The following is a 13,502-nucleotide window of genomic DNA, read 5'->3' as shown; positions in this document are numbered from 1 at the left end:
ATTTGGTAACCTCATACAATTAAACTAGAAATAAATAGAAACAAAACAGAATCAAAGAAAACAGAACTCAGAGATTTGGAAACTAAGAAACAGGCACACATAATTTGTGAGCCAAAGAATAAATCAAAGTGGGAATTATAAAATACTAGAGTCAAATGACTGTAAGAATATTATATACCAAAAATGTGCTACAAGAAATATGTAACCTATAAAGTTTATCATAAGGGAGAAAAGTCCAGAATTTCTTAAGTTAAGGAAAGAAACAATGATCTCAAAACAAAATAAATTAGGAGTCACTGTCACTGTCATCCCGTTGCTCATCGATTTGTTCGAGCGGCACCAGTAACGTCTCTCATTGTGAGACTTATTGTTACTGTTTTTGGCATATCCAATACACCACGGGTAGCTTGCCAGGCTCTGCCGTGCGGGCGCAATACTCTTGGTAGCTTGCCGGGCTCTCCGAGAGGGGCGGAGGAATCGAACAGGGGTCGGCCTTGTGAAAGGTGAAGGCCCTACCACCGTGCTATCGCTCCAGAGAATATAATAAAAACTAGAATAGAAATCAAGGAATTTGGTGGTTGGAGAGATAATCCAGCAGATTAGGCACTTGCCTTGCACGCAGCTCATCTGAGTTAGGTGCCCAGCAACCCAAATAGTTCCCCAAGCACTGCTAGGAGTGAGCCTTGAGTGTAGAGCCAGCAGTAAGCCTTGATCCCTGCCAGGTGTGTGTGGGGGTTGGGGGGGCAGGGATTAGGAGGGGGATGAGAGATAGAAACTAAGGGGCTAGAAGACAAAATAAATGATAGAGATCAAAGGCGACTCTGGTCACAAAGTCAGTAATTGCTTCTTTAATAATAGATGAAATTTTATAAAGACTACTCAACAAAAATTAAAGAGAATATCATGAATACAATAGTATTACAAATAAAGAGTGGGCAATCACAGATGCTACCAAGCCTAAAAAGAGAACAGAATATTATAAGGCATCAGGGTAAACACTTTGTAAACTCAGTAAATTAGATATATTCCTTGAAAAATCTAACCCAAAAATGATTTAATTTTTTTAAAAGTAAAGCCAAAAGATTACAGTAACTATCAAAATCAACTGAATCAGAAGTTAAAAATACAGAGAAATTCTCAATAAAAAATTTTTTTAAAAAATAGAGAAATCAGTTTTATTCTAGAAAAACAAGATTAACTTAATGTCTAATAGTTCACCAGATATTAGCAAATTAAAATTATTTATTAAAATTAAAATAATAAAAATACTATAAATCTCTGACTAATTCAAGAAAGAAATTTTATAACATTGCATTATTATTTCTAAGTACCTTTGCAAACTATAGAAGGATAGTTCCTTATTCTCCTAAGGAAAATAAAATTCCTAGAATACCATTCTCACAGGAAAATGCAAACAAGCAAAACATAAAAGGCAGAACTCTAAAATATTTAAAAGGCAATACCAAAAGTTTAGTTATGACCTTGCCTTTGGTAAGGGCATCCTCTATAAGATACAGTTAGTTCAAAGGTAAAGGGAAAACTGATTTTTCATATTTTATTACACTGAAAGTCAAAACTTTTGCCACTCTAAAAAAAATTACTAAAAAAGAGCAAGAAAAATACTATAAATTAGGAGATGGTATCTTCAAAACTACAACATAGTCTCCAGCATGTATAAATAACTGCTACAGATAATAATAAAAATTCAAACTGCTAACGGCAGGGCTATCTTCCAAGCAGTCTCAGGAGATCTGGGGACCCACCAGTCATCCTCTGCCAGCCAGGCTGATAACTGAAAGTGAGGGCCTGAGGACTCGGAGCTGTTGAAGCCCAGTAAAGTAGTAAAGTCTTCCATTACCTTGGACCACTGATTATCTAAGCATTCCAGTGGTGCTCAGAGGCCTCCAGGGCTCTATCATGTGATACTTGGGGAGTCATATGGTGCTGGTGACTAAAACCAGGGTTGACCACATGCAACGCATGTGACTTAATCTCTGTACAATTTCTCTGGTCCCTATTTTTTTTTGCAGCATGTGGGAGGCCATACCTGGTAGTACTCAGATGCTGTTCCTGGCTCATTGCTCAGAGGTCATTGCCAGTGGTGCTTGGGAGCCTATGTGGCTCTGGGCATCGAATATGGGGCCCCAGCATGTGCAAAGCATGTACACTAGCCCTTTAGCTGAGCTTCCTGACCCCAGCCTAAGCTTTTGTTGTTGTTTTTTGGTGAGCCATACCCTGTAGTGCTCAGGGCTTACTCCTGGCTCTGTAATCAGGGATCACTCCTGGTGGGGCTCAGGGAGGCATAGAATGCTGGGGATCAAGCCCAGGTCTGTCGCATGCAAAGCAAACACCCTTCCCACTGTACTATACTGCTCGGTGCCATCCCCAGCCTAATTTTTTAAATAGCACTGTCCTGCCTATCCTATCATTGTTCATCAATTTGCTCGAGCGGGCACCAGTAATATCTCCATAGTGAGACTTGTTGTTACTGTTTATGGCATATGGAATACACCACGGGTAGCTTGCCAGGCTCTGCCATGTGGGCGGGATACTCTCCGTAGCTTGCCAGGCTCTCTGAGAGGGACAGAGGAATCGAACCCGGGTCGGCCACATGCAAGGCAAACATCCTACCTGCTGTGCTATCACTCCAGCCCAGGTACCTATTACTCAAATTTCTTTATCAGCTGTGTGACTGAGTGAATGACCTGAAATTCAACTTACGCACTGGCAATGTATTGTACCAGGAAATAATAATGGCAGAGTAACATACACCTGGGGTCAATACATTGCTGGAGAATATATGTATCATAATACAGATAAGGGATAATTCATACAAATTTACGGTGGTTCTGTTGGGGGGCGGATAAAAGAAAAAGTTGTCCTTCAGGCGAGGGAAGAGAGGATCCACTCTTCACAGGTAAGACTGACAGTATATTCCTTCAACTGATGGTGAGCATATGAGGGTTGGCCATATTCTTCTTCACGTGTAGTTTATAAATGTCCTTTCAGATCCAGGGCCTAAATTTCATTTAAACAATCTAAGAAGAAGTTCAAGAAGAAAAATATAACAAGAACGCCCAACGAATTGCTGGGGTTCCTGCTTTTTCTTTCCTGGTTGTTTGGCAAAGAGGTTCCCCTCAACTGTAGCTGGTGGCACTGAAACCTGTCATAGCTTCAACCTAAATCACTCGGCAGTACAGTTCCGGGGCCGAGTGCTGGGCTCGCCTCCACAGTGCTCGTGGCTCTGGCTCTTGGATTTGTCAGAATCACTGTGGCTTCACTTTTTATTGGCACCGCCCAGAGCCTTCTCCAGTGTCCCCCTCATTCAAATGAGGGCATGAATTCTGCCTGGATCTCAGCAGCCACGCTCTCATTTCCGTCCTCTCCCACCCGCTTCAGCTGTGTGGTGCCCCAGTTCTCCTCACTGAGATCCGCTGAGTCAGGGGAAGTTTCTAAGAGAGTATTAAGTGTATTTTGAGGGCCCAGGAGGGGAGGGGAGTTTAGGAGGTTGCCTACATGTGCAATTTTTTAGCAACTCCAGCAGATGCTTGGCATGGGGAGAGTCAACACTCCATTCTCCAGCTATTTGTCAACGACCCTCCACAGCCACCCACATAGGAGGGTCCTTTCCCCGAGAGCTGGCATAAGACATGTGCTGCTTAATACGGGACTCTTCATCTTGGTCAAAAAACCTGGCCCAGGGGCTGGAATAATAGTACAGCAGGTAGGGCGTTTGCCTGGCATGTGGCTGATCCGGGTTCATTTCCCAGCATCCCATATGGTCCCCCGAGCACCGCCAGGAGTAATTCCTGAGTATTGAGCCAGGAGTGACCCCTATGCATCACCGGGTATGACCCAAAAAGCAAAAAAAAAAATCTTGTACTATATCTCTGTCTGCCCACCCCCCTCACAAAATGTAATTTAAATTGCTCTTGACATATGAGTCCTTATGAAATCAGTTATTAGGCTACAAACCAGAGTCCTGAAGACAGATGAAAATAGGTAACATTTCACCCAAATTATTACATTAAGTTGCCTACAAGCTTTATGCTTTGAATTCCTGTGTCTTTTAAATGTTATTCTTCGGTTTTCCTGTTTGCTACATTCCTGTAACTTCTTATAGACACGCAAAAGAATTCTAATAACCATGGCACAAAACTTTTTCCAAGTTCTCCCAACTGGCTGGGTGTAGCTGGCAAACTATGGGCCAAACCTTTAAAAACTCACACGAATGAAAAGTTCTGAAAGCAGGTGTTGAAGTCCTGACAGTGATCAAAATCCATGAACTGCAACTAAGAGAGTTGGCTTCACTACGCAGGGCCCAACTGATTAAGTTAAATTCTGTCTCGTGTACTCCTAATCGCTGCAGCCCTCTCCTGAGACCCCCTGCACTTGGGCTTTTCCTGTGCATATCCTTTTCTTCTGGAGATATTTTGATGAGCTTGGCAAGGCTAAGATATTTTCCACTTTATAAACGAGATGGGCAAAGGGTGTGGGTCAAATCTGAGCTGAATCAGCGCTGCCTATTCATGAAGCCAGTGTTTCCTGGCCTGTCTGCCTGCTTCAACTGTAGATTCATAAATAGGATTGGATTGAACAGGAAGGGAGCTGAGAACAGCACGTTGGGGCCTCCGTGATGGGCTGCCAGGAGGGCAAAGGGAGCCCAGACGCCCTTGGGGAACCCACAGAGCAGGAAGCAAGCAAGGGCGAGCTAGCAGCTGTCTCCTCCTCCCTCCCCCTTCTCTACACACTGCCTTCCACCCCAGCGGGGCCCTGGAACCCGCCTAACTCCAGAATAAATGCCTCCTTTCCTTGCCTGGACCTTCACACTCTCCAAGCCTGTATGGTTCCCTGGGCACCAACCCAGGAGCAGAAGCACTTCTCCATTCCAAGGAGGGCACGCAGGCAGCCACTGAGCACCCTGGGGCACAGTTGGGCAGCAGCGCTCAGATAACACAGCTTGAGCCAACACCGTAGCTCATCTCTTAGTTCTGGGTCCCTAAAGACGGTAGATGGGGAGTAAATGGCAAGAGAAAACATCTTCACCAGAAGAGGACGGGTGAGACCACTCAAGGAAACAGTCTACACAGCAGTCCTAGGCGGAGGTACTAAAGGATGTGATCAGGGGCCCCGGGCTTACGACTCTGGTCCTGTGGGTGTCTTGGTTAAACCAAGTGTGGAGGGGAGGAAGAAGGGGTCAGTGTCACACACACCTTACCCGGAGGCCTGCAGACATCTCAGCCGGACAGTTGCTCCATCTTGTAATCTCACAGTAATCTAATGTAAGGAGGTGCCTCTGGGAGTCTTCCCGTTTTGAAGGGTACATGTCAAACCATACAGCCAGGCACCAGAGCTCTGCTGCAAACAGTGCAGCTCCACGGGAGTAGTGCAGATCGTCCAGAAGCCCATCTACACAGCAACAAGCCTGGGGAACAGTCCGGCCCTCCAGGAAGTGAATCTGCCCAGCAAAGGAGCCCTGGAACCTTTCCCAGGGTCCACAAGGGATGAAAGGATGGGATGAGAGTTCAAAGCAGCATGCAGGGAGGTCTCCAGCTCAACACTAACCCACAGCCAACTGCACACTGTCCCCCACGGACACGAGAGCTCTGTTATCTCTGCCCAGGTAGATCCTTCAAGTATCCTCCCTCTTTGCACCCTCAGTCTGCAGCCCATCCCCCAGTTACATAAGGACACGTTCAACCTGGGACCCCAGTTCTTCATCCCCGGTGAGGAGGAGCTGGAGAGACAGTGGGGGAGCTGCTTTGGGCACACACTCCAGTCATGAATTTGGGGTTACATAATCTCACACACAAGAACTGGAGAACATTTCATGGAGATCATCAGTTCAGTGCACCGACAGATTCTGCCCCTTCCTGCGACACCCAGAAAACAAACCGCTTTTGCAAGACCACCTCAATGCACTGGGTGGGGAATTTGCTGGCTGCTGTGGTTACAATTCCAAGGGTTGCTGGAAACTTGAGGCTGCAGAGCGAGGATCACAGCACCAGCCTGCGACCCCGGTGTCTGTGAGCCCTGTGCCCGAAGTTGCAGGGAGAGCACAGGGCAAAAGCTGACCCGCCATGCCAACCACGCCTGGTCCCCAGGGCGTCCTGGGCCCCAGAAGTACAAACCACTTCTCCCTTCCAAGTCCAGGGTGCTCCGGGCGCCCGGGCCCCGCACTGGGGACCACCGACCAGCAGTACCCGCACTGCAGATTTTCAAAGATGCGGGGTACCACTTGGAGAAGGGGAGCGCTCGGGGCAAGAAGCCTCGACCGAGTAGGAGGAGTTGCCTTTCTGTGTTCGCGTGGTTGGGGGGTCGGAGCGGCGGGGTGGGGTGATGATTTTGCTGGAGGACCAGCAGCAGCTCTCCGCGCCGCCCAGCTTCCAGCATTCAATCGCCTCCTCCAACCAGCCGGCCGCGGAGAGCGAGCTCGGGCGGGCCTGCAGGCTCGGGGAGGGCAGCCGCCGCCCGAGCCCCGCGGCCCGGACGCTGCAGAGCCCGAGCCGGCGCCCGCCGCCCGGAGCCCGCGAGCGAGCGGGAGCGCGCGGCGCGCACAGGGTTACAGCCCGCGCCGCCGCCGCCGCCGCCGCTGCGGGTGATTGACGCGCGGGGGTCACTCGAGGCTCTGGGCGCCCCCAGCTCCAGGCCGGCCGAGCGCGAGCGCAGCCCACCGAGGGCACCGCACGCCGCGCAGCTGCCCCCACCCCCAGCGTTCCCCCTCCCACCCCCCGCTCCCGCTCCCGGCGCCAGGCAGACCCCCGCGCCGCCCCCCAGACACCTGGCCCCAGAAAGGCAACGACAAAATGGACTCGCCGCCCCGCTAGTCTGCTTGTCTAGGGCGGCCGCGGGCAAAACCACAATAAATGAGAATAAAGCGCAAGGCATCCATCCATCCGCCGAATAAAAATCCAGACTCCCCTACCTTCGGCCTTGGGCGGGCAAACTGGTCCAGTGTTCTCTGACCCACGGATCCAGCCCCTTCTTCATGAATTATTCCGCTCGTTCGGGATTTTGTGCATTTTTTTTTTCATGAACACCTGTTTCAAGTAAGGGGTAAAGACCTTATTGAAAGAATTGTCCTTAAAAAAGAACCTGTGCACACATATGTCCATCCAGGCATGCATGCGTGTTTGAACACACACATAGGCACACGGATTGGACATGTACATTGAAGCACCAAACTAGGCAGTTGGATAATGGGAGAGTCGGCTGGTTGTGAGCATGCTCGCCGGGAACAGATCCACCCTCTGTTATTCCTCTGAATAAATATAAATCACGATCAGAAACCCAAACAGTAGCATCCCTTTTGAATTCCTGCTGCTGAAAAACACGGAATAAATTCAGCCCGCAGACACAGAATCTAATCACCAGCTGTTTTCTGAATCCAAAGCCAAGCCATGCCTTGCTGTCTTTCCCACTATGAGTTCAGACCTTTTTTGAAAGGGGTTTTAACCTTTTAAAGATACAGTACACCAATTACCACTTCTGAACAGGCAGCGCTGGGAAGGCGAACCCAGGCCTCAAGTCCCTGGCTAGATCGGCACCTGGCCTGAACCTCTGTGTTTAAAATACATAAATTCATCTATAAAAAATAGATATTAGCAGATACTAATACACAGGGGAGAACGGAGGCAGATGCAAGGTATAACACGATACGCATGCATCGCGGAGATGAACTCCTCTGCAACCAACCAGAAGGTTCTATAAACACTGATCTATGAGTTCTGAGCACAGGATCAGGGGCAATGGAGGGGATGCTTGTGCACGTGGGTGTCACCCTCACCAGTCTCGAGATGCTGATACAGGACCAGGAAGCCTGCTGAGCTTCCTTGGTCTTTGAGGTGGGGTGGGGGATTCTGCAACCCAGGAGTGACGCTGGAGTGGTGCTCGCCCCACTCAGCCCTTTGGTGCTGGGTGATCTACCCTCAGACTGTGAGATCACTCTAGCTTCTAGAGGAGAAGGTGACCAGGGGACAGCTGTAGCCCTAAAACAGGTATCTTTTCAGCTGCTATCTCCACTCAACACCATCATGGAAAGGAACGTAGAGGGTCGCCTCGTCTCAGTCTCGGGCTCAGGTCCCTCCAGGGGTTTTAAGAAGCTGGTTTTGTTAGTTCCATTGGGGTGGGGGAGGGCTGGGGGGAGAGGCTGGGTCACACCCAGCTGTGCTCAGGGCTTATTCCTGGCTCTGTGCTCAGGGATCACTCCTGGTGGTGCTCAGGGGATCATATGGGTGCCAAGGTCAAGCATGGATGAAGAAAAATGGGCTATGAGGGGAACAAACAATCCCAGACCCCAGCTGTTGTTGTTTTTCAATTATCTATCAAGATCTCCCATCACCATGGTGGTGCCGATTCCTGTTTTGTTTTCATCCTATTTTTAGTTGGTGGGAGGGGGTTCACCTGGAGTTGCTTGGGGCTTATTCCTGGCTCTGTGCTCAAGATTCATTCTGGGCTAGGCTGATGGACCATAGGGGATGCCGGGGATCAAACTCAGATTGGTTGCATGTGAGACAAATGCTGAACTATCAGCTGAACTATCTCTCCAGACCTTGTTTTCATCTTTAAAGAGGTAGCACTGAGAAGAAACCAACACTTCGGTTGTAAAGGAGAAAAGGAAAAAAATAGTCTTTTTCCATTTTTCTGTGGGAAGCCCCAGAGCTTGGAAGGGCTCTGTGCAGACTGATCGTGTTCTTGCTCTGCCCAGTTGCAGCTGGCCAAGGAGAAGCCGGGTGTCCCTCAGGGCACACCCGCTCACCCCGGCCTCACAGCCTGATCCGTGGGACAGACCACTAAACCCATACACTGTCATCCTCCCACTGGTCACAAACGCTGTTGTTCTACCCTCACTGTCTCACGTGGCACACACACACACACACACACTCACCCTTTGCTCCCCCTTCCAGGGCTCTTTAGCAGAAAATTATCATATTTCATGTGTCATCGCCCTAGCTATCTGGGCCTGTTCCTGATTGGCTGGGCACTGGCAGCTAGAAATGTCACACAGCCACACAGCTTGGAACTGGCTCTCCTGCAGCCACCACAGACCTGAGCCCAGGAGGCTATGTGACAAGGGGCACAGACCCACCACAGGGAGCTGTCACTCTCAACAGCTCCAGCTCCCAGGCCTCTCTCCCTGCTTTTCTTCCCACCCAGCTTCAGGGGAGGGGCCTGGGGGAGGTGGAGGAACCCCTCCCCTACCTCTCCCCCAGATTCCTCCCACCCCCTCATTGCTGAGAGCCAGGCTGCCTGCCTCCCAGGGATGAGAAAGGGCTGAAATAGCCAACCCCCTCGACTGTTGGAGAAGAAACAGGGTGTCTCCAGCATTAGCCATTTGGAGAATATATTCCTGACAAAACCTGCCTTTACTCACATAAAAAAAATATATATCAGTAAGGCTGGGTGAAAAGACCATTTTCATTTTCATTTGTGGGGGTTTATCAGCTGACCCTGTCTATTGCCAACCTAACATCATCACATCCCATCGGGGACTACAAAGGCAACTCAGCCCATTCTCGCTCCTTAAATAGAAGGCTCTCAGTCCTCCAGAAACTCACCAGCAAAAGAGGCATCTGAACTTGGCTGTGTAATACCTTGCGATGCCAGGAAATTTCTTTTTTCTGTTTATTTTATTATACTTTAGGCTGTTGCCTAAAATTTAATAATAAATAAGTAAAACCGGTGTTGTGCAAGTGCCCGATACTGTTAAAGATTATGGCATCAATGTACAAAATTACTGCACCCCACCACCACCAATGTGCCCAAGACCCTGTGTCACCTCCACTGTGATCGTCACCTCCTTCCCATCCCCCCACTGTTTCTTGATCATTTTGTAACCCAAGGCCAAGGGCTTGTCATTAATCCATATTCCACAGATGAGTGTTTGATCATCCGGTGTTATTCTCCTCCCTCTGACTTAGTTCACTTAACATAGTATCTCCAATTCCACCCAAGTTGCAGCAGGCGTACTATTTCACCTTTCCTTACATCTTCATGGTATTCCATTGTGTCTATATACCAAACATTTTTTATTGAACATTGGAGATGCTTCCATATCCCAGCTATTGTACTAAGCACTGCAATAAACAGACATGCAGATATGTTTTTAAATTTGGATTGTGATGTGTGCGCATGCATGCGTGTGCATGCATGCATGCATGTTTGCGTGCGTGCATGCTGTGTGTGTGTATGTGTGCATGCTGGGGGCAGATAGATGCCAAGAGGATGAATTTCTGGGTCATATGGGAGCACCAGCCTTACTTTTTTGAGAAGTCTTCATACTATTTCCCATAGAAGCTAAAGCAGGTGACAATTCCCACGCTGTGAATGAGGGCCCCTTTTTCCCTACATCCCTGCCGGTACTGATTGATTCGTCTTTTATTTGGTTGTTGTTGTTTCAGGCCATACCTGGCAGTGCTCAGGGCTTAGTCCTGACTCTGATCTTAGAGATCACTCCTGGAAAGGTTTGGGGGACCGTAGGGGATGCTGGGGATTGAACCCAGGTCAGTCGTGTACAAGGCAAATGCCCTGCCCACTGTACTATCACTCAAGAACCCTGTTTCCAGTCTTTTTGAAACAAGGTTTCACACTGGTGTGAGATGATGTATCCTAACTGCTTTGCATTTTCTTAAAAATAAGTGATGATGAGCACCTTGCAACTTTCCCACTTAAATGGTCTTTGTGTAGGTGCCCAATCTGAACTACCTGGGCTGTGATTTCAGTTTTGTCTCTCCTGCTCCATCTTCAAGTAGGTTTAACCACCTGTCACCAATTATCTCACCACATTCTATCCCTCATGACTCATTCTATCCCCCTGAATGAATCCAACACAATTTCTCTGGATGATTTATTAAAGTTGATGCAGTCAACTGAGACTTTAGATCAAAGCTTTAGACTTGAGATAAATGCCTCCCCAAGCAAAATGAGTCTGGAAGGGTATTAGGTCTAGCTACCCACCTGATAGTGCTCCAGCTCCCCTTACTGGTCAAAACATCAGGGAACTAGCAAAACATCCATCAATACAGCCAATGTTTGGAAGAGTGCGGGTGGGGGTAGGGGAGCAGAGGGAGGGGACGTGAAAGAGGAAAAACTGTGCAGTACTGAGAAGCTTGAATGTGACTCTTTCCTGAGCAGACTCCCTGTGGAGAAAATACACAGGCTTCTAGAATGAGAAAATCCCAAAGTCTGAAGATCAAAAATTCGGCAAGGGTCATGGGTATCAATTTAGAGACAGATCAAAGGCCATCAGGAGCAAGGCTGGTCTCTCCATACAGAAGGATGGCAGGAGGCTCATGTCTAATATGGGTAAAAGTTAAAGGCTGAGTGGGGCAGCCCCAGATCATTCTAAGATGCCACAAAAAAGTAGGGGATGTGGGGCTGGAGTGATAGCACAGAGGGTAGGGCATTTGCCTTGCATGTGACCGACCCAGGTTCGACTCCCAGCATCCCTGAGCACCGCCAGGAGTACTTCCTGAGTGCAAAGCCAGGAGTAACCCCTGTGTATCCCCAAGTGTGACCCAAAAAGAAAAAAAAGTAGGGGATGGAAGGGTTGTTCAATAATCATATAAAACACACAATGTAACAGATGCAGAATATCCAGTATTAGCCTAATAGAATTTTCAGAAAGATACAACATCATTAGTGAAGGGAGAAAGGAATAATTGAGGAAACAATATTTCCTTGAGCTGCAGAAAGACTTTAGGCCTTCAATGGCATGTGTCTGTTGAGTGCTGGCAGCAGAATCGCTGAAAAATGCCTAATTCTAGATTTAAGCCTGATACTCCAAGGATAAAGGAAAACAGCCACAAGCTCCCTGACTGGGAAGGAAAACAAGACTGCTCTAATTGAGAGAAAATCAAATCAGCACCATCCTTGTCCCCCAAAAATTCCTGTCTAAAGGACAGTGGTACATCTTATAAGACTGCTAAGGTGGTTTATTGTAATGGAAAAATCCCAGCAGAGGACAAACCTCACCAGAGGACAAACCCAAGGCGTGTTCATGGAGAGACATGCTCTCCCCACGCAGTCCTGTCAACGGCAAGATCACTTGAAGCGCTAATGCAGCCAGAGGACAAATGTAGGCCACAAAAATGACCTCAAGAAAGGAGAACATATGCCTTATAGGAAAATGAAAAAGTAATGAAGATAAAGAAAACATAGGGAGTCATATAAAAATAATAAAGGAGCAGTAAATTTTAATTAAACAGAAGTTTGGAAGTAAGAGATGTGCAGAAAATAATTTATTATATATAGTGATTATTATATATTTACAATCATCACATAGTAGTGTACAGTATAATTTATATATTAATGTCAATTGTAACTGTATACTTATATAATATGTTAAAAGGTAACTGGATCGACAGCACAGTGGGTAGGGCATTTGCCTTGCATGTGGCTGACCTGGGTTGATTCCTCTATCCCTCTCGGAGAGCCTGGCAAGCTACCGAGAATATCCCGCCCACATGGCAGAGCCTGTCAAGCTACCTGTGGTGCATTCGATATGCCAAAAACAGTAACAACAAGTCTCACAATGGAGATGTTGCTGGTGCCCGCTCAAGCAAATCTATAAACAACGGGACAACAGTACGACAATGATATTGCTCCAGACAATGATACATCTTATAGTAATTATATCAACATTCTATACTACATAATATACAACGTGTAATTTTACATAATCTATAATTATATAATGTACTCTATAATCAGTACAGTATTAAATATTTAATGTGATGTGTTAACTTTATTGTATGCTTATTATCTCATGTAGAATATATTAGTTCTGCTGTATATTACTCCAGATTTATATACATATATTTTTGGGATTAAATTTACATATGATTTCAACAAAAGTATGAAAATCTCAAGTTAAATGGTCAAGTAAAATAATTCAAATCAAAGTTAAGGTGAAGGATCATTATGAAAGGCACACAATTCCATCTATCATTTATTTTCCCAAGAGGACATTAAAAAATAAGAAAAATTTTAAATTGAAATGAATGATAATGAAAACACAATAGAAGAACCATTCGCCAAGAAAATTTTAAAAGAATAAAGGATAAGACAAATTATTCATTATAAATATACGCTTTGTTTATTGGGAGCAGGAACCTGTACTTAGGAAACCATACAGTGCTGCAGACTGAACCCAGGGCTCCTGTATGCAAAACACATACTCTAGTCCTTGGAGCCATCTCCCTGGCCCAAAATATATGTTTTACTGCTACAATAAATAAAGTAACATAGTACAATCACAGTAACATAGTACAATCACAGAAAGACTTATGGAAATGGCTAAAATCAAGAAACAGATTCAAATAGCGGTTGCTACAGAATAAGTAGGTGATAGAAGTCAAAACTTTAATCAGTGAGGGAACGGGTATCATTTAATGAACAGTAACAGACTGCGGCGACTTGAAAAAAAATAATTCTATTACTTCTAACTACATTATACAAAACATACTCAATTTTCACACCCAAAAAAGCCCCCAGAGAGAGCT

The 13,502-nt window shown here is 46.6% G+C and overlaps 1 protein-coding gene across 7 annotated transcripts in view; it reads right to left on the bottom strand.

The window, feature by feature from the left end:
- The window catches only part of HIVEP3 (HIVEP zinc finger 3), a 438,249-nt gene that overhangs the window by 335,967 nt on the left and 88,780 nt on the right, over positions 1–13,502 (bottom strand). For 4 of the 7 annotated variants that reach the window (XR_008630211.1, XM_055138552.1, XM_055138558.1 and 1 more), the window contains exon 2: positions 6,926–7,040. The exons of 2 other annotated variants lie outside the window; for them this stretch is intronic. The gene's annotated coding sequence lies outside the window, so the exon portion shown is untranslated. Of the gene's footprint in view, positions 1–6,925; positions 7,235–13,502 lie in introns of those variants that run through there. One more of the 7 variants, XM_055138553.1, reaches the window with a different exon arrangement.

This window comes from Sorex araneus, chromosome 5 (assembly GCF_027595985.1).
Source record: "Sorex araneus isolate mSorAra2 chromosome 5, mSorAra2.pri, whole genome shotgun sequence".
In the NCBI taxonomy this organism is placed as follows: domain Eukaryota; kingdom Metazoa; phylum Chordata; class Mammalia; order Eulipotyphla; family Soricidae; genus Sorex; species Sorex araneus.
Note: the sequence above shows the minus strand (reverse complement) of the source record. Positions and strands in the feature narration are given on the sequence as shown.